Source organism: Helianthus annuus, chromosome 14 (assembly GCF_002127325.2).
Source record: "Helianthus annuus cultivar XRQ/B chromosome 14, HanXRQr2.0-SUNRISE, whole genome shotgun sequence".
Lineage (NCBI taxonomy): Eukaryota > Viridiplantae > Streptophyta > Magnoliopsida > Asterales > Asteraceae > Helianthus > Helianthus annuus.
Genome location: NC_035446.2, coordinates 15,545,550 through 15,566,394, shown reverse-complemented (window position 1 = coordinate 15,566,394; position 20,845 = coordinate 15,545,550). Strand labels below are relative to the sequence as shown.

Below are 20,845 nucleotides of genomic sequence, written 5' to 3'. Positions count from 1 at the left end.
ATGACCATGTCATAATCAAACACCGTCCGACAGTTTGAAAGTTTAAATTTGTCAATTTTAGTTTTTAACTTTCAAACATGCAAATTTTTGACCGTTTATGAAGATTTAGTCAGTTCGGTTTTCAGTCAGGTTTCAGGTAACGAAGACTTGAGCTCCAACATCGTACGATCGAAAATAAAGCAGAAATAAAATCTTTTTGGCTTTTATAAAGTTTATATTAAAACACAGCTAAAATCTTTTTGGTATTTTTGAAATTAAAAGACAACAATTTAAAAACCTTTGAGTGTTATCAAACGACATCACCGCTAATGTCGTGCTGATATGCACCAAACGACGAAACTGTTTAAAAGAAATAATAAAAGTTAAGCAGTAAATAAATATATACAAACATTCTTTTTGTGAGTTTCGAGGGTAAGAGAATCATATCAGTATACGGTCATGCCAAAACACTCTTGTTGTTCAGTTAGTTAACATTAAGATAAGCATCCTATAACAATTATCGGTATTGTTGTCCACTTAAGCTCAACTTATCAGATGTAAACACGGCGAGGGGATACGTTAAGGTATGATTTATACTTACAGACCGGTGTTCATCCACATCACGACACATTCCCGTATCAAGGTATGCACGAGAGTTCATCTTACCGGTGAGTATACCGATTATCATCTGTTTGACCGTATAAATTGTGAGATACTCACTTATTTTGATTTGAAAACAAGCCCTATGTGATATAATCACTTATTGATGAGGAACTTGATTTTCATATGCATGAGGGCACAGGTGCAAGTCCGTGAACAGGTCAGTACTTCCGTACAGCAGAGAGACGAACTTGACACCCGGATAAATGTGATATTTTATCACTTATTTGATTTGGACATGTGATTGTTTATCACTTATTGAGGTCGAATGCAGTATGCAATATGTACACGTATGTATAGTATCATGGAAGATCTAGACTTGCGTCCCCGTTATTTTTCGGTAAAAGATACAACCATGATACCCAGATGATAAGCAGCATAAAGACCGAATATCTCAGAACCTCGGCAATCTATCAAACGAAATTTCGGTACTAAGACCATATGCCAATGAGTGGTTCCCACCTGATCTTCAGTCGATTTAAGATTTATATCACCCTGCACACTTTAAAATGATTGTGTGCCTACCGATACATCTTATATAGAGCTGCTTATCGTTTTTCATTTACGGTTTAAAGAGGTTTGGATAGACCACTGATGTACTATCATTTTCTCTTTTGCTCGCCAGGAAACTCATTTTTGTTTTTCTATTGTTTTTGTGTTTTTGAAATTTTTCGATGTTTTTGGATTTTCAGATTTTTTGATTTACTCCCCCTAAAATCAATAAACTAAGACAAATTTAAAACACAAAGGTATTTACAAAAATGATTTTCCGATGTTGGTTTACTCTTGTGCTTGACCTTAATGCCGTTTACCAAAATTAAGTTTTATCAGAAAAGATTTAACAAATTTTGGAAAAGTGAGTTGGCATGTCGGTAAGCGATGCGGACCATGACAACATTGATGAGTTTCATATTGAAACAATCACGTGTGAGGTGATATCCGAGATCAACGTGTCAGGTCAAAGAGTGCTGTGCGAGATAATAACAATTCACAAAGCAGCTAAAATATCGACAAGTATAGGAGAGATTAAGAATTTAAAGGCGTATCCTGCAACTGTTCCGTGCATTGCAAGGAATCTAAGCACTCCCAACTGGATATCCACCCGGTGTGGACTTCAAGGTCGAATTTGTAACTACTGAAAAGTCTCTTGACAGCAATAAAATCATAAACCTCCGGGTCCGGCTGGTCTTCCACATTTCACCAGCGAAGGTCTTTGACTTTCTCTTTCAGAAATGGTGTGCGGATGTTCAATCCATGCAAAGGCATCGACACACATTTCACTTCATTCGTTCCTGTGGACCCGATCAAAAACCATAATGACCAAATTTTGACACGTTCTTCATTTGGTCGAATTTTGCAACTTCATTCATCCAAATTTTCTTTTTCTTTCCTCTCTCTCCATCAAAGGCAACAATTTCTTCTGTCGCCTATCTTGTGCAAGGACATTCCACTATCAACAATCCTAAGACTATCAATAGTTCCTCCTGGAACTTCCTGCACACTCATTCAGAGATTAGTTGGAGAGAGGGACCCCAAGCCTTCACAGACTTGGGTCGTCCGTCATCATCGAGAATTGTAACATCCATTTCCCGATGATTCGGAATTGATGTAGCTCCCCCTGAAACAGTTACCGGTTTTGGTATCCAAATCTCTTTCTGTTTTTCATGTTTAACATCCGATTTAACAGATTTTGTTTGAATAATCTCCGGTTTTAAAATCTTTTCAACTTCTTTTCTTTGTTTCTTTTTCTGTTTCTTTGCTCGTTGTTTAACAAGACGAGGGTCCTGTTTTGGTGAAACAGATCTTTTATGGTAATTGTTACCATGGGGGGCATCAATTTTTGTCTTTCTCTTGGTGAGATATGGACAATTCTTAATGATGTGTCCATACCCACAGCATTCAAAACATGATCTCCGCTCAACAAACCTCGGAGTATCATAACTGCAATAGCCGGATGATGAACTTCGTGATCTTGAGGTACTTGGTCCTACATCACAACCGTTTGTGTGTTGTGTATAGTTGTTTTGACTGTTTCTTTTCAAAATTTTACTTTGTTTAACAGAATCCTTTTTGGATTTGTTTTTGAAAGTATCAATTTTATCAGTCCCTCTTGATTTCACCAGGTTTATCTTCCGATTTTCGCCCTGTTGGCCTTTTCTATTCTCTTGGGCGGCATGATTTTGTTCACGGGGATCATCAACCTTTGCTTTCAACTTATGAAGATATGGACAATTTCGAATTATGTGTCCAAGTGTACCACATTCAAAACAATATCTTCGTTCAATAATTCCCGAAGCATCATGCGTTCGTCTTGCCGATGATGATGAACTTTGTGATCCCGAGGTACTAGGTTTTGAACAGTTTGGATCATTTCTTTTCAGAACTGTTGCTTGTTTAACAAAATCTAAGTTAGATTTGTTCTCATAAGTTTCGATTTTGTCCGTTCCCTTAGATTTCACAAAGTTCACATTCTTGTTTTTCTTTTGGGTCTGTTTCTTCTGACCCTGAGTCGGTGCCTTTCCTTTAGGTTTGGTATGATTTGGCTGCCTCTTCTCTGTTGGTAATTTTTGATTGCCATATTGTTTTCGAATTTCAGCCTTTGGAATAGGAGGACACTGTGTAACTGTAACACGTGATCCTGTCTTTCCCAAAAACTTACTAGTCGAATCTTCAAAGACTTTACTTATTAAAGATTGATTAACATTCTTAATAGGAAAATCTTTGTCAGAGTAGATTTTATCATCACCAACAAGAGTGTACAGCAAATTCACACTCTCTGACTCTTGTGCAGACGAGGACTCGATTGCAACAGTCTTAGCGGGTTTTGCAGGAGGATCACATAGAATGTAATTCTCGAGAGGTATGTCCCCATCTTTGACTTCCGCATCGGACTTTGCTGGGATGGTATCATCAGATTCATCATCAGAAGAATCAGCATCCTCAATGATGACTGAAGGATCCTGATTCAGTTCAGCAGAAGACACACATGCATCCGCTGAAGTATCTGAGTCTGGTGATACATCTTTCTTGTATCCGAGTCCTGCTGCAAACTCCTTTACATCTAGAGGAACAGATGGTTCAAAGAACACTCTATCCTCCTCGTCAGGCATCGCATCATAATTGTGTCTCACAGGTGGTGGACATTTCTTATATCCTATGCACGTGACATCCCGCTTTTCTTTCTGAACATCAATGATGTGATCCAACACATAGCTAGAACTCAAATAGCTATCTAGCTTGAGTTGGATTGCCTCACTTTCCGTTTTTACACAGACCATTTCTTTTTGCATTGTCTCAAGACGTGAGATATACAAATTAATTTCCGTTTGTTTTCTGGAAACCATTTTAGTCAATTCAGTTTTATCTTTCTTTAACGTCTCAATCATTGACTTAAATTCTTTTTCATGGTTTTCATAAAACATGTTGGCTTCTGTGCATTTGGAAAGATCCACAGTCAATTTCTGATTGTGGATGAATGTCACATCATATTTCTCTTGCAAAGCCTCATGCTTGCTTTGCAAGTCACACCACTCAGCACTCAAGGAACTATGTTTGTCTTGCAAGTCAAACAAACTAGCTTGTAAAGCATCATGTTTGGCTTGCAACTCAGACATGTTTCCTTCTAAGTCAGCACACCTAGCATGCAACCTAGCACATTCATCACAATTAACAGCAGTGGGTTCATCGACACGTACCTGACTGGAATTACTCTCAGGTGTTGGCCTTTCTGCATCAGAATCAATACCAGATCCATCCTCACTTGAACTTGAAGTTGTATCACCCTCCACTGAAGTTGAAACATCTTCATCTGAACTTCTAACATGTTCAGAACTGTTATCATTCCCCGAGGATCCACCATTGCTGACATCTTTGACAATTTCAGCATACAACGCCGTTTTTGTCTGACTACTGTTCTTGGGATTAAGAAATGACGATTCTACAGTAGAATGATGGTGTTGTACGGCAACTGGGGGTAATGGATTTCCATACATGTCTGTGGTTGGAGCTGGCTTTACAGGAACTTGTATTGGATTGCCAAAACAATCTGTTGTTGTTATCGTTTCACTTTGCCTTTGATTGGTAACTGATGCCCACATTTCTGCAGTAATTCGAGGTGGTGTGGGAGATTCGGCCCATAATGGAGATGACCTTGTATTCGTGTATTTTCCATCGTCTGGAGCCGGTGTACCCCACCATGAGGGAGTGACACCTGAACTTGTATATTCACCATTATCTGGAGCAGGAGTTCCCCACCAACTCGGATTCATCTTTGACAAGAAAAATAAATTCTAAGTCAAAGTCACGAAGGATGATGGCCACCCGAAAGATCACACAGCCGAAGGATCCTGGTCGAAAGATCTGAAATCACAGAAACTAGTTAACAATAAACTGACCACAATCGAAAGATCAACTATTGTTCGAAGGATCAACAGTTCTCGAAAGATTACTGTTGAATCTCGAACAATAATTTCGAAAGATTCAAGAACTCGAAGGATTCCCTTTTGAAAGATCCTTATCTTTCGAGTTAAATCCTTATCTTTCGGACACTGTCTTTCGAATAGATTCCTTGGTCGAAAGATATGTTTCGGACTTCGAAGGATGTGTCGAAAGATGATGATCTATCGTGCCTTCCTTGATCGAAAGATGATCTTTCGATGTCGAAGGATATCTTTCGAAGTCGAAGGATATCTTTCGAATGTGCACTGACACACTGACACAGATGTGACGGGTTGGTGAAAAGGTGATGGGTTGGTAAGTCAACTTTCGGCAAAAGGGTATGGCAGGCTGACAACTTTCCCACCAACTTTGAAAAGATTGCCCAAAAAGGATAACCTTATCCTAGAACCAGTCACCGGAAGTTTAACCGGAATATTCGCCGGAAAAACACCAAATCACTTAAAAACAAGTTTTAAGTTACCCAACCCACTTATGAACACTCCCGGTAAGTTTAAAACACGTTTTCCAGTTTAAAAGTGTAGAAAAACCAACAAAAACGGGTGTTAAACCAAGTGTTCAAACACACACCAAGAACTTGAAAAACCCGGTTTTAAACAAGGTAAAGAGCCAAGCTCTGATACCACTTGTAGGTCCCTATCCGGTGGATGACGAACCTCAAACCTTGTTATACTAACTCACTAGCGAGTGCGGAATCCAAGCTAGCAAGCAAACCGGGATTAAACAAGTATGAACACAAGCACACACGGGTTCACCGATTAACACAACTTGTATTAATGCAAATGAAGGTTTCGGTTACAAGCACAATGTTTACAAACCTAACTTGTAAACTCTCAAAGTGTGTGTGTGTTTTCTGGACAGAATGCTCTCAACAATATCTCTCGGATGTGTGTGTCCTGTCTGTGTGCATCTCTCTATCTCAAACTCAACACTGCATGGGTATATATATACCCAGCCTAGCATGCCTGATCGAAGGATCTGATAGATGGTCCGAAGGATCATCTATCGAAGACCAAGTATTCGAAAGATCATCAAGGACCTCGAAAGATTACCTTTCGAGGTCTATGATTCGAACCATATCTTTCGATGAGGTCGAAGGATCCACATTATCCTTCGACCTCTTATCCTTCGACACAGTACATCTTTCAACTGTTGACTAAGTCAAACCAGGAGGACGGTTGACTTTGTCAACTTACAAGACTGACAAGGACATCGTTTACATACAGACCGAATACAGACAAAGTACAGACACAAGTGCACCAACACAAGGATTAGGCGACTAGATCCTCCGCTAGTGGACCTACAAATATCCAGAACGCATAATTCGAGTTGCGAATGCGATTGCGATGAGCGATAAAGCGATAAAACATGCGATAAACATCGGTTAAACCTCGATAATTAATAGATACTCCACATAATACAACTAAAGAGATAAAGATAAAAGATTCGATTACAAGTCAATGAAGTCAAATCGGTAGTTAAGCAAGGAGTGACATATCACAATTAGCAATCTTTTCTTTCTTTGACTTTGCTTATCAATACACAAGTGTAAATCAATGGCCATGATTTGATTAAGATTATGATGTAAATCAATGGCCATGATTTGACAAGTTTTAAACTGATATTTTTAGAAAGGAGGAACGAAAAGTATAAAGAAGGGGAGCATTTAGCCCTCCACTTAATTGTTTGAAGGTTTTTTTTATTTTGGTATTAACACCATCAATTAATCTACAATCTTAAAAAAGTAAAGTGGGCCTATTTTTTTCAAGAATCAAAATTATGAACTTTAAAAATCAACTCTATACCAAGTCAATCCCTTAGAATTCGAGTCGAGCTTGGGCTTAGTAAAAAATTCAATTTGGTTAGGAGTTCTAGTCGAGTTTGAGCTGGTTATGCCAAGACTCACCAACATGTTTATCAAATTGTTCTTAGTATATATGTAAGAGAATATATTTTCACTCTAAACTTCTTTCTTCATCATTACTTGTAAAATAATTACAACTATTCAAAAGCCGAAGCAAATGTTAAACCCTTGAATAAGTATTTAAATGTTACATCTATTATAGGAATCAATTACAAGATACACATAAAATTATAAAATGGTGTATACTTCTGGAAAACGTAAAATCTTAATCAATCATCACAACCAACTATCTAATTGTCATTAAAACTAATCTTCAAATCATAATCAATCATCACAAGGTTCAGAAAGTTTTAATCCATTCCCATATAGCTTCTCACCTTTCTGTGCCAAACTAAATATTTCCGATTCTTGAAGAACACCATCCGTGGGAGTCCAAAAACCACATCAACAAACCGCATTGTTGGGTCCACAACCACCCGTAGTTTCATCCTTGGGATTCCAGAAACCACGTCAACAAGCCACTGATGCTAACCTCAGCACAGTTTTTTGGCAGCACAAGGCGCCCACTCGTCCCGGTATCTGTAGCAGTCAATGATTTCTCAAACAATGGAGTAACCATCTCATTCACACAGTCAAAGAATCACGGCAGGAACGAATTTGTTTGTTACGCATAAATAAAATCATCTATGCTTCAGTTTATGTATAGTAGGTGCTAGTATTTTAAAGAATTGAAAGAACACCGCTTAAAGATGCTATCAAATTCTTCAACTGTCATTCTGGGTGCATAACGGTCTAGCTTATTCTTCCTACTGGTTCCAGTGCCAGGCATATCGTTACGAGCTTGAACTTGAGCTCGAGCTTTAGTAGAGGACTTACTTCCACTGGGTTTAAGAGACAGTGGTGGAGGGGTTGATCGAGGTTCATCAGTCACTAGATTAGTTGCCACCAGTGTTTGTTGAACAGCAGCAAGAGGGGTGGGTGTGCGGGTAGACTCTTGCGGGGTTTCTTGAGAACTCGGTATCTGAAATTAAACTACACAAATACGGTGTAAGAAAACATGTGGCTGTATAAGTTTTTGAGTAAAATGTCCAATTTGTCCTTGAGGTATGGCCACTTTTGCAACTTCCGTCCAAACGTTTGTTTTTCCGCATCTATATTCAAAAGGTTGAAATCTTGCCATCTTCATCCAACTCGTTAACTCTATCCTTTTTCTCCATTAAATAAGGGGCATTTCTATCTTTTTAGACATTTTTTATTATAATAAAAAACAATATAAGAAATAAAGATCCACCTCTATTGACTTTCTCCCCACCCAAACCCTTTAATCATCACAAAAAAAATGTCTAGAAAGACGAAAATACCCCTGACTTAGCGTTAAAAATGGATGAAGTTAACTGCTTGGATGAAAAAGGCAAGAGGTCAAACCTTTTGGATCTAGATGCAGGAAAACAAACTATGGACGAAAGTCGCAAAAATAGCCAAACCTCAGGTAAATTTTTATAATAAAAATTACCTCTTGAAATAAGGCTTATGTAATCTTCCAACAGCTTATCAAGTGTGGCTTTCCTGCCAATGTCATCAAGAGAAACACGGTATACCCATTCCCTGTATTCGGGCGCAAGATGCTAGAGTCCGTGTTGTGGGCCCATGCATGGAAATGTTTCACCTAAGCAATCGCAGTTTTATTAAAAAACATACAATCAAAAGTTCCTGATCACAATTTAACATTAAAGCACATTTGTTGACTCTAAACTCACAACTAACTTGACAACTGTTATTAATTTACCATTAAAAGGCCAGATTGAAACTGATCAATCAGAAGTCATGTTTACTACAAAATTAGAAGATGATTGATTATCAATCTAGATGCATTTTAACATTCCAGAATCTAATCAATTTCAGTAATTCAAGAATTTAAGCACAGATTACATAGTTTTGCAACACTTGATTGTATAATTGGCTAACATATAGTTATGCATACCAATATTGCATCTTGTGGTCCACAACCGTTGCATTTATTTTTTTCGCCTTCTAATGTTGTATACCAGTACATGGATACTGGGCACAGGCGATGGAATTTCTGTATGGAAAATGAGTGTTTTTCAATAATAATAATAATAATAATAATAATAATAATAATAATAATAATAATAATAATAATAATAATAATAATAATAATAATAATAATAATAATAATAATAATAATAATAATAATAATAATAATAATAATAATAATAATAATAATAAAGGTACTCCCTTTATTCTTATGATAAAATATGGTACAACGTCGTACGAAGGACTAAATATATAAATTGAACACTACATAAATGTAAACATATTCAAAGCAGTGTCTTCAACGGAAATTAAGAAGCTCCGTTGTAGACACATTTTAGCTTGTTACCAAGCTCTCATCAAGAAGAACAAAACCCAAAATAATCAATTATATAACACATAGAAAAATACCATTATTTGCATACAGAGTAAAACTTTAAAGGTATAACTTTCACTCATTTTCTAACATTTTTCTTTTATAGAAATTAACGTCAATTATAGAGTTTGTATATTTAACCCATTATATCTATAAATGGATTGGAAATAAGTTTTAGCTCTACAATCAATATAGTTAACATCAAAAACCTTTTAAAGATACATAATCAATAAAAGCTTAAGTGAAAACGGACCCATTATTTGATGGAATGGTTTTGAAATGCGACCAAAAGTATATTCAGATATTACCGGCTTGTTTCAATTATCATTCTTAGAAGTTCTATAAATAAATATTGATTATATTCATGAGAAAGTATAAAAGCTCATCGTAATATTTCTTACTTCAACAAAGGATTCCAATACAAAAAACATCTGTAGATATTTAAATAAGGTTAATCATAAATGTCATTTTTTAGGTTAGTTACCTGCATCACTTTCGCAGATTTCATCTTCCGCATGGTGATAGATTCCTATGAACAATCACCATGCTATCAAGATTTAACCAGCATTCTTCAGTTCCCTGCATCAGGAATCAGTCAGTATAATTAACAGCACAAAACAATATAAACCAAGAACTGAAGACAACTAACCATTGAATCCGTACAATACTTTCGTCAACTGGAGGCAGAAGATGCGGCGCCCTAGATGCGGTGAACTAGGGTTTACCAACAGAAGCGGCGCTGAATAAAATAGAGAATCAGGGTTTGATTATTTATAATGGTGCGTTCATGTGAGATTTCCATTTTAACCCCTCATTTTTACACTATTTATCTATTAATTACCCTTCTGGCCCTTTTATTTAGTATGTTTGCTAAGACTAAAAAATTATGTAGTTGTGCATATGTGCTTATGATATACTTCAAACAACACATTTTTACATTACTTTTCACATTACATTGTCGTGTATCTCTATGTCACATTTGATCGAATAAGGTTTGAAGCATTCATCCACGTACATATACGAAATACATGCGTGGGTGAGATGTTGGGTTTCAAGCTTCAATCACATGCAAAAAGAACTCACCATAGGATATTTGTTACCAATTCCACACCTAAACAACATCTCGCTCAACTCTTGAATCCCACCGGTAAGCCGGTTCCGAATCACCTCACAACGCTCTGTTTTTCTTGACTACAACTAGAGGTGCTTGCTACTTGCTTCCATTTTTCGGCCCTTATTTTCCTTTGTGACTTGAATGGTGACTTCAAAATTCAGATTTGAAATTGAACTATAACTCAATACGTATCCACGGAACAATTATGAAACCACCAATTTCAATATTAAAATGTTGTTCATAATATTATTCCAAACAAAGAAATCCGACTTTCGCTTGTCTCTTTTTCCTTAATATGATGGTTGTTAGACATGTAAACTTAATTATGTTAGTATTTATTATGCAAACTTATATGTCCGATATGTATTATAACTTATGAATGATGAGATAAGCGGGTGGGATATTCAAACTGCCTATGGCAGTTATTCCCGCCACAAAATAACCGCCAAATCTCAGGTATAAATATGTAATGACCGGCATCAAGATCCGGTACCAAGACATTCTGAATATTCTGTTCGAATTGTCCATCTTTCTTCCATTGTTTCCCTCAATTCATTCATTTCACTATTTCTGCATATTTTGTTCTTGTTCCATCATGAATACCAATCAAAACAGTCCTCTTAATTCCGCTGCAAACCCTCTTGAATCCCAACATGAAGATGATGATAACGGCTTCCGCCAACATAGTGGTATCAGAGCCAAGGTTTCAAAGAAGGCAGAAATTCATCCCACGGCAACGACGATGCCATGCCAACATTGTCTTGATGAAAAACACGAAAAAGAGAAGAAATTCCTTCGTGTAAGGCTGTGTTATTACTGTCATCAACCCGGCCATCAGATTTACTCGTGCAAAGCGAAGGAACATGACAAAGCCACTCAATTAATCAAACAAGCGATCAACACTGGAATTCAGAGACATGAAGATGAAGTCGTCAACCGTCAAGAGATGATCGTTACCGGAACAGAAGGTGGTCAGTGGGGTGATATCTGGTATGTGAGTTCAATGTTTAATCATCACGTTGCCGGTAATCTAGATGTGCTTAAACGAATCAAACATTTGGTTGGGGTGGAAACGAAATCAGGGGAGAATAACTTTCTGTTTATTCGGGGAATCGGGGCTATGGAAATCAGATCTGGTAATGAAATGTTAGGTATACAAAGTGTGTTTTATGCACCGGAATTATATTGAAATGTATTAAGCCTTGCTCAGTTAACACTACAAGGTTATACGGTTAAAAAATCCGGCGATACATGGAAGATATACCCAATGTTTTCTGCACCGATCACTATTTCGGTGAATAATTTAAATGGTTTAACCAAAGAGGAAGAAATTGGTTTGAAAGAGAAACAAAGGGTGATCGATTTAAGTGCAATGAATGATGAACACAAGGAGAATTATCTTAATTCTTACTTTAAGATCTGAATATATCCACACAAGAACCTGATTGGGGTCAAATGATTATTCATGCTATGGAATTCAATGATTTTTCCGACTGCAAGTCACTGCTGGAAATGATGGAGGATGAAGAATTTGTGTTTAAGTATAAGCATGAATTGGAGAAAAAATTCGAAGAAATGTTAACATGGTTCATCAATGTCAAACTGGGAATTTCTACACGACCCATTCCACCATACACGTATGATAACAAGTTAGTGGACTTGCTCGGTTTATACATGGTGGTTAAATGTGACGGAGGGTACAGGAATGTGACCGATAACAATTGTTTTGGTCAAAAATTACCGAAGCAATTAAGTGATCAAATTAGTTAAGTGAGGTAGTGTGCTAAAAAGTGTGTTGGAAATATGCTAAATAAGTTGTTTGCAAAAACAGTTTTCCGGATACGCCTCAGGATATCGAGCTGTATCTACCATCAAAAAATGAGCAAAAATGTGAAGGTTGACACGAGATGTACGAGGAAAGCCCTTGATCAATCTAGATCGCCGGCACAAAAACTCGGGAGCTGACAATCGCAGCTGCCTTGTTCTTCTTATTGCTTTAAACGTCAGGATACAGTGCAAGATATTGATCAGATTGCTAAGTGTTACAATGTCTGTTGTGAAAGTGAAAGTTGCGAGAGAGAAAAGTGTGAGAGAGTAGTGAGTGTTCGTGCCATGTCCCATGTCCTATTGATCTGATTTTTCCATCTATTTATAGTTACGAAACACAAACTAAAACTCCTATAAATCAAGCCCCTGCCGCTGTTGTTGAAATTAAAGCCAAAAAAAATTATAAAAATCAGTAGTGTGTTTAGAGAGAGAAAGTAGAGAGAGAGTAAACGTTCAATATGATTTGATTAATTACAAAAGGAGTGATTACAACGAGATACATAATCTAACAAACTAACTAGCTAGTAGCTAACTAACAAAGTCAATCAAGTCAAGACTAGCTAATAATTATGATTAAAAAATGAACTTTTTTTTTTGAAGGGCCACTTTCATTCAGAACCAAACATAACAGACTATCTCCAAGGCGGAGATATCCACAGTACAACCGAATTACATTACATCAAAACTAAAAGAATGCCAACCCGCCCAGTCCACACTATCATTGCCCCTACTAGAATACCACAGAAAACTCAACGATTTGATGTCCGAAATAACTTGAGCAATCTTCACATTTGTCATCTTGAAAGCCTTCTCGTTTCTCGCCTTCCAAATACGCCAACATGTTATGACCAAGATGCCCAAAATCACCTCCTTCTTTCTGCTCTGGCAGCCTACATGATCAACCAAAGCCTGCACGTCTTGGGTAGAAAACAGGAAAATCGGCGCGCAATCCCACTCCAAACTCCTTGAACGAACCTGCATTCCGGAAACATATTCTTTAAAGGAGAATCGACCGTTTCTTCAGCGTTATCACAACAAACACAAAGGCTATCTCCTGTAACAATATTTCTTCATCTCAACGCCACCTTCGTAGGAATCCGATCTAAACAAGCTCTCCACAATATATTACACTTGGCCGACAACCATCTACACCAACGGAATGTGCTGACCAGCTCCTGTGACGTGCCACTTCGGACCCATCCTTTAATATCCTAAACCCAAAGATTCTTCAGCTGATTATTATTCCACGGCCACGAATCCTCATACTCGTTAAGAACAGTCCCCGACACCATCCGATGACAACTAATAAGCTGGTCCGACTCCTGCACAGTGCTCGGATATGACTTCCAATCCCAGGACATAACACTATTCTGCCCGATTCTGTCTGTGATCAAACACCATTTATTCTTTTCGAGCCGAAAAATATCCGGAAACATATTCTTTAAAGGAGTGTTGCTTATCCAGGGATCTATCCAAAACTTAATGAGCAACCCATTACCCACCTTCCCTTGGATTAAGGAATTAAAAGATGAACCGTTAATCAATAGCCGAGACCCACTAGTAACAAGCTTGCCCCATACACCCCTCACATTAGCCTTACACGGAACCGATTGCCAAATCCTACAAGACCCATGAATGGAGTCTATAACCTTCCTCCACATAACATCCACCTCCTTTCTATATCTCCAAACCCATTTGAGTAATAACGCATTATTACTAACGTCCAAACTAGACAACCCAAGGCCACCATTTTTCTTAGATCGAATAACCACCTCCCACCCTACCCAATGAACTTTATTAACTTCCGAGTTACCTCCCCATAAAAATTTTCTAATCAATGCTTCCAGTTTGTTAATTACCCCAACCGGAGCTTTAAATAAAGAGAAATAATAACACGGAAGGCTCTCCAAAACGGATTTTATAAGAACAACCCTTCCTCCTATGGAGAGAACCTTAGCTTTCCATCTCGATAGTCTCTTCTTGAAAACTTCCACAACCGGGTTCCAGCTATTAATCCTACTCATGTTAGCGCCAACTTGAATCCCAAGGTACTTGAACGGCACGATACCCGAACAACAACCCAACTCTTCGGCCTTCTCTCTAACCTCTTCTACATTCTTACCCACACCATAAAGAGTCGACTTGTTGATATTTATTTTTAAGCCCGAACACAAGTAAAAAATTCGCAAAATTCTTCTAAGAACCTTAAAATTTGAGTCCGACCACTCTCCCATAATCATAGCGTCATCAGCAAATAACAAATGGGATAAACATGGTCCGTTATTAGGAAGGTCAACCCCTTTAAACAACCCATTGTCAAACACCTTCTTAACGAGCCCCGACAAAGCTACCATAACTATAATAAATAAGAAAGGAGATATAGGATCGCCTTGTCTCATACCTTTACCACAAGAAAACTCAAATGTGGGAGACCCATTGACTAGGATAGACGACCTAGCCGAATTTAACACACCTTGGATCCACAAAACCCAAACCTCGGGAAACCCCATTTGCCGCATAGCCATCAACAAGAAGCCCCAATTCACATTGTCGTAGGCTTTTTCAAAATCAATTTTAAACAAGAAAACCCGTTTGCCGCTTTGTTTCACCCAAGCCAAAGTCTCACTCACAATTAAAGGCCCGTCAAGAATATACCTTCCTTCAATAAACGCCGATTGAGTTTCGTTGATCAGAGAGCCCATGACTATCTTTCATCTATTTCCAAGAACTTTGGAAATAGTTTTACTAACTATCCCAATTAAATTAATGGGCCGATACTCTCCTAACGTCACCGGGTCACTAACTTTAGGGATCAACGTAATAAAAGACCAACCAACACCACGACTAATCCGGCCGGTATTGTAAAAATCCTGAAAAATAGCATTAAAATCATGCGCAAACAATGACCAGAATTATTTAACAAACCGGAAATTGAAACCCCCCGGGAGCTTTATCACTCCCATACGAGAACACCGCGTCTTTGATTTCCTCATCCGTGAAGGGCACCACCAAATTGTTCGCTTCTATAGAATTCAAGCACTTTAACCCATAACACTCCAACTTGGGCCGCACCACCAAGTCTTCCACGAACTTATTACCAAAGAAATGAAGAACTTCCCTCTTGATCATAGTCGGCCTAGTTTCCCAAGTCCCATGGATTATAAGACCAGGAATAGCATTGGACGCCTTCCGATTATTTATCGATCCATAGAAAAAAACGGTGTTTGCATCTCTTTCCTTCGCCCACTTAACCCGGGATTTTTATTTCAAATCTTGGTTTCGAAAAAATTCAATACTTCGTAATCTCTTCGAGCCTTCTTCAAATATCCAGGTCTCTTCTTCTGAAAGATCACGAGTATCCAAAACCTCCTGTAAATCGAACACCTCTTTTTTCAAGCAATCTTCCTCCTCCCTTTCTTTAAACTTAACAACCTTGAGCCAATTTTTAATACCACATTTGACTCTTTTCAGTTTGTTCATAAACTGTTCATCCGGCTTACCACCCAACTCGCCTTCTAAAGACAACGCCCTAGTGACCACCTCCTCGATACCTTCCCGACATAATCATGAATTGAAAAAGCGGAATGGTTTCGCTCCAAAATTTCTAGACACCACCTTAAGGATTAACGGACAATGGTCCGAGTACTCCCGAGGAAGCACCCAGTACTCCGCGTTGGGCCACTCATTAAAAAAATTAGAAGAAACAAAAATGCTGTCAATGCGACTTAATTTGTTCCCAGCACAGAATGTAAACTTACGACCACGTAGAGCATACTCGCAAACTCCAATATCTTCAATAAAGTCATTAAATTCCTCCGAAGCCACCGCGTTGAACTTAGAATTTCGACTAAATAATATTACTCGACGTCGTCCGTAAGGCGCGTACGCGCCTAACGAGCGTCGAAACTAAGTTCGTCGTTAAAATATATATATATTTTTTTTATTATTTAGTCGAAATCGAACCGTAAGGCGCGTAGGTCCCTAACCAGCGTCGAAACAAAGAAACTAAGATCGAAGTTTTATATTTTAACAACCATCTTAGTTTGGACGCTCGTTAGGGACCTACGCGCCTGACCGTTCGACTTCGACTAAATAATTAAAAAAAAATTGTTTAAAAAACTAAATCTGTTTAAAAAAATTCTGTTAAAAAAAATTTTTGTTTAAAAAAGCAGTTTTCTGTTAAAAAAAAAAATTCAAGTTTAAAAAAAATTCTATTAAAAAAAATAGTTTTCTGTCGACGCTCGTTAGGGACCTACGCACCTTACGGTTCGACTTCAACTAAATAATAAAAAAAAAAATTTAACGACGAACTTAGTTTCGACGCTCGTTAGGCCCGTACGCGCCTTACGAGAATCAAAACTAAGATCGTGGTTAAATTATATTTTTTTTATTATTTAGTCGAAGTCCAACCGTAAGGCGCGTAGGTCCCTAACGAGCGTCGAAACTAAGTTCGTCGACGAACTTAGTTTCGACGCTCGTTAGGGACCTACGCGCCGTACGGTTCGACTTCGACTAAATAATAAAAAAATATCTATATTTTAACGACGAACTTAGTTTCGACGCTCGTTAGGCCCGTACGCGCCTTAGGAGCATCAAAACTAAGATGGTCGTTAAATTATATTTATTTTATTATTTAGTCTACGTCGTCCGTAAGGCGTGTACGGGCCTAACGGACGTCGAAACTAAGTTCGTCGTTAAAATATAAAACGACGAACTTAGTTTCGACGCTCGTTAGAGACCTACGCCTTACGGTTCGACTTCGACTAAATAATAAAAAATATATATTTTAACGACGAACTTAGTTTAGACGCTCGTTAGGCCCGTACGCGCCTTACGGACGACGTAGACTAAATAATAAAGAAAATATTATTTAGTAGACGTCGTCCGTAAGGCGCGTACGGGCCTAACGAGCGTCGAAACTAAGTTCGTCGTTAAAATATATAATTTTTTTATTATTTAGTCGAAGTCGGAACCGTAAGGCGCGTAGGTCCCTAACGAGCGTCGAAACTAAGATCGACGCTCGTTAGGGACCTACGCGCCTTACGGTTCGACTTCGACTAAATAATAAAAAAATATATATTTTTTAACTACGAACTTAGTTTCGACGCTCGTTAGGGACCTACGCGCCTTACGGTTCGACTTCGACAAAATACTAAAAAAATATATATATTTTAACGACGAACTTAGTTTCGACACTCGTTAGGGACCTACGCGCCTTACGGTTCGACTTCGACTAAATATAAAAAAAATTTAACGCCGAACTTAGTTTCCACGCTCGTTAGGACCGTACGCGCGTTACGAGCGTCAAAACTAAGATCGTCAAAAAAAAATTTGTTCAAAAAAATATTCTGTTTAAAAAAACAGTTTTCTGTTTAGAAAAAAAAACAATTTAGGTTAAAAAAAATATATTTTCTATTTAAATAATAATAACTATTATTAAAATAATAATAACTAACGTACCAGAAGAGCGGATCCTTAATCGTCGTAACCCTCCCCTTGGATTGTTGGTGGTCCCACTAACCGATGTCCGCGATCAGAGCCCAAAACCCTAAAAGCGTGGGTTTATCAACTATACCAACCCCTGTTTACACGAATGTTTATTAAACATTCTCGATGTAAATTATTATTCTTTAAAAGTTACGGATGATCGGTTTTATTAAACGTTAAATTAATATTAAATCATAAATTTTATATATTAAAATAATAATAATAATAATATCAATAAAAAATTTGTGTTAAACGTACCTTCGTATATAGATCCGTAGCGATCTCAGCCTCTGTATACAATCCGCTATGCACCGCAAAGTCTGCAAGTGACATAGTACGCGCCTCGCCAGCCATGCGAAAAGAAACCTCGGGCGGGGGAGGGGGCTGCGCAGGGTGCACAACCTGATTTGGCCGACGAGGATGAAACTCGAACGACGACAGAAACTCGATCAGTATCTCCCTGTAGCTCGGCGTAAACGCTAGCTCAAACAGTCGATCCCACGGTGAATCACGGGGACCAAACTCCCGCGCCCAATCTTCAGCCGCGAGCTCCCGGAGGGTTTTCCAAGAAACCGCAAAATGGGCACCGACGTGCATCTTCCGTAGTTTTTCGCAACGGAGAGCAGCGTGAGAATCCGGAGGAAACTCCAAATACGGATGATTCAGGAGAGGATCCGCCGGTGGACACTTCTGCCTCTGCGATTGCGGCTGCTCCGGATTAATGTCTTCTATTTCCATTTCATCATCCATCTTTCTCGTCCTGAAACAGCAAAAAATTTATTAGATAAAATTTTGTTTAAAAAATTCTGTTTAAAATTCTGTTTTTTGTTAAAGTGATTTGATATAATGTGTAACTGTTAATGCACTTTTGGGTGATAAGTGCAAGGCTTCCAACATTTAGGGTCTTTATTGAACAATGTCCAAAGTTTGGAAAGAGTTTATGTTGGAAAGAGTTTATTTTGGAAAGAGTTTATGGCTAGAAAGAGTTTATTGTCTAGAAAGAGTTTATTGGCTAGAAAGAGTTTATTTTGGAAAGAGTTTATGGCTAGAAAGAGTTTATTGTCTAGAAAGAGTTTATTGGCTAGAAAGAGTTTATTGTCTAGAAAGAGTTTATTGGCTAGAAAGAGTTTATTTTGGAAAGAGTTTAATTTTAGACAGAGTTTATTTAGACTAGCTTTGTCTGAGTTTTGTATAGATTAGGCTTGTCTGAGTTTTGTGGCAAAAACTCTGTGTTGGCTTTGTGCTCTATGTTTTGTCCGGGCTTTCTATTTGGTGTGGAAAGTCCGGGCTTCACCTTGTATATATACTTTAATATGGAATAGACAAGGTAACGATTCTGTGTGAATTTCTGTGCCCTAATCATTCTCTTTTGTCTGGTGGTGCTTTGTGTGAGTGACGTCATTCATCTTCATCAAGAATACTCAGTGTATTCTTGATTTCTCTCTCAAATCCTTGCATTCTTGTGTTTCATCTACAGTGGTTGATCATCAGGTGGATTCCGCACACCTGTTGGTTGCTTTAGCTGAGTGAGATCTTGGATTAGGAGGCCTTACAAGTGGTCCGAGTTTTTAGATTTAGTTGAGTCCGAGTTTATTAGTAAAGACTTGAGTCCGAGTAAGTCTTGAGTCCGAGTTTAACTTGAGTCCGAGTAAGTCTTGAGTCCGAGTTTAACTTGAGTCCGAGTAAGTCTTGAGTCCGAGTTTAACTTGAGTCAGAGTAAAGTCTTGAGTCCGAGTTAGATAAACATTTTAAGTCCGAGTTTCTTGTTAACATTATTATAGTCCGAGTTTGTTTAATTGTTAAGTCCGAGTATAACTTGATATATATCAGTCCGAGCTATTTAGTCTTATCCGAATTTATTATTTGAGTCTTGGTTTGAGTTTGTTTTTTCATTAAGTCCGAGTTTGGCCTTTATCTTATTTTCCGAGTTTAGTATTTAGAATATAGAGGTCTGAGTTTACTTAAAAGTTATTTAGTCCAAGTCTCTGTCCGAGTTTTATTCTAGAAATTTGGTCCGAGTTTGTTTTTTAAAGTGTTATCCGAGTTTAGTTCTTTAGTCTAGTCCAAGTTATATTATATTGTCTTGTGTCCCAGTTTCTTTATTTTAATATATAGTCTGCCTTTTCTTTTGAATTTGAGTCAGAGGTTGTTTCATTCCAATACTTAGAAGTTTCTTTTTTTTTAATATATATATAAGATCTTGAGTCCCACTTTCTTTTAGAATATATGAGTCCGAGTTCCTTTATGTATAATACATAGTGTCCGAATTTTTTTTTAACATATAGAGAGAGTCCGAGTTTATTTTTTTTTATATATATAAGTGTCCGAGTTATTTAAGTGTTTTATTGTGTCCGAGTTTTGTTATTTTTGTGTCCGAGTTATTTTAGAACTTATTCTGTCCGAATTTTTTTTTAAAATATGTCTCTAGTCCGAGTTTCCTTTAGCATTCATTTAGTCCGAGTCCTTTTTGATTTGATTTAGTCTGAGTTTAGGTTAAGTTTAGTTTAGGTCCGAGTTTTAGTTTTTGCTTTAAGTGTCCGACCTTTATTGCTTTTTAAGTCCAAGTTCCTCTTAAAAATATTTTTCTTAGTCCGAGTTTTGTTTCTAATATATTAGAGTCCGAGGTTAGTGTCCGAATTTTTCAATCAGTTAGGGTGTCTGAGTTTAAATTTTCTAACAGTGTCGTGTCCGAGCTCTGTTGTCTGTGTTCAATTTCAGGTTTCTGTGATCCGAGGTACACACTCTAACTAAAGCTCACTTCACAGTTTGGAAGTTCTCTGTTGTTTTCTGAAATGGCAAACAACAATCTGACTACGATGGTGCAAATCCTCAAGCACAATGCTGAGGTAGGAAGTAACGACAAACCTCCTTTGTTGGTCAACGAACTTGATTTTCCTGAGTGGAAAGAGCGTTTCGAAAGATATGTTCGAGCAAAAGACATCAAAATTTGGTTGTGTATCGTTAAAGGATGTGGAGCTACTCCAGTACGTACGTTGACGATTGATACGTATCTGGCTCTCACAGACGATCA

General features: G+C 37.8%; 1 long non-coding RNA gene across 1 annotated transcript; it reads right to left on the bottom strand.

The window, feature by feature from the left end:
• Positions 1-7,138: 7,138 nt before the first annotated feature.
• On the bottom strand, positions 7,139-10,127 carry LOC110905311. The gene is made up of 4 exons (XR_002573019.2): positions 10,036-10,127; positions 9,871-9,965; positions 8,472-8,624; positions 7,139-7,990 (listed from the first exon to the last, which is right to left on the bottom strand). It is a non-coding gene; the product is annotated as an uncharacterized LOC110905311 (long non-coding RNA).
• Positions 10,128-20,845: the final 10,718 nt, after the last annotated feature.